The sequence below is a fragment of the Dendroctonus ponderosae genome, unplaced genomic scaffold (genome assembly GCF_020466585.1).
Source record: "Dendroctonus ponderosae isolate FM_Combo_2020 unplaced genomic scaffold, Dpon_F_20191213v2 Dpon_F_20191213_4, whole genome shotgun sequence".
Taxonomy (NCBI): domain Eukaryota; kingdom Metazoa; phylum Arthropoda; class Insecta; order Coleoptera; family Curculionidae; genus Dendroctonus; species Dendroctonus ponderosae.
This window is the reverse complement of record NW_026018611.1, coordinates 15,227,485-15,228,823: the sequence shown is the minus strand read 5'-3', so window position 1 is coordinate 15,228,823 and position 1,339 is coordinate 15,227,485. Positions and strand designations below refer to the sequence as shown.

The 1,339-nt window shown below is 36.0% G+C and overlaps 1 long non-coding RNA gene across 1 annotated transcript; it reads right to left on the bottom strand.

The window, feature by feature from the left end:
* Window positions 1–102: 102 nt before the first annotated feature.
* On the bottom strand, window positions 103–957 carry LOC125504189. The gene is made up of 3 exons (XR_007281328.1): window positions 653–957; window positions 454–607; window positions 103–400 (listed from the first exon to the last, which is right to left on the bottom strand). It is a non-coding gene; the product is annotated as an uncharacterized LOC125504189 (long non-coding RNA).
* Window positions 958–1,339: the final 382 nt, after the last annotated feature.

Genomic DNA, 1,339 nt, shown 5'->3' with positions numbered 1-1,339 from the left:
ATCGTTCAGATGGCTTGAGCGTGTAAACGGGCTTTTATAAAGACTTGCAATTTTACAAGCATGCTGAGTCTGGCTCGGTTCAAGAGATATCAGCTACACACGTTAGGAATAAAGCATTTATTTTTAAAATAATTCACATTTACATCCATCACTTCCAATTTTGTTGGCAAGGTGTACATTATTGAATTGCAAAAATCAAATCGTGTTTTTCATGAATTACCTGAGAAACACAAAATCGACTTGAATATTCTTCAGTTAGGTATATCAGTTTGAATTGCCTCACTAACACAGCTTCCCTAAATCTCCCTAAGCTTCTCTAAGTTTTGCTCAAATTTCTTCAATTTTTTCTGAAACATTATCAAATTCTTGTGCACTATGCAGAAACAACTTTAGCTCGGACCTAAAAACAACAGCTTAAAACATATGATGCTTTTTAATATTATAACAACCAACCTCATGCTTCATTCTAGCTCTTTTTAAGGACTTTTTAAATAGGGAGTAGGCAGGCAGGTCGACTTGGTTGGAGACCAGAAATGTGTCCTAAATTTTCGTTGGGCAACCCATCTGGATTAATTTTGTTTTCCAAGGCAGCTGGTTTTCCTTCAAGCTAACATAAATAGTAGTAAAACTCGCTTTTAGCACAAATACGTACCTGTTATGCAATGTCTTGGCAAATACGATCATTTCTCATATAAATTTCACTTAGAGGCACCCGTTTTAAAGCCTTAACACAAGCATTTCGACATTCACTAGACAAAGCATTCAAATCATCTAGCTAAATCGAAAAAGAGGAACGTAGCTCGTTCAGCACGCATTGAGGATTTAATGACACGGCAAAAATAGCGCACTTTGAACCAATTGTATAAGTATTACGATTTAATAACATATGTAAACGTAATGTTTACATATGTAAACAAGTACTCAAAGGGAAATGGGTGAAACTGGGTTATGTTTATAATGAAATAAGATGCAAGCGGACGTCAGAAATGTCAACTGCCAGTTTAAGATAGAAAATGAAACGTGCAGTAGGGCTGTACAAATACTGCAGAGCAGTATTTTATTATAGCAGGACTTATTTTTTAGACTGATTTGCGCAGGCGTATGTGAAAAAATAGCGCAAAATGCCAGCAGTCCAATATCTCTCTATTAACCCGAAGCAAGTTATTGCCTGTGAAATCTACTTATTATCCACTCTTATCGAGCAGTTTCTCGTATTAGGTTAATTAACTCCTGCTCAATTCGTACCGGTGTTCAGTAATCTATTGGTTTAATGTGTCCTTGTGCTGTGTGTATCTTACATTCGTAGTAAGAATAGTTCTTCCTCGGTATTTATTTGGTG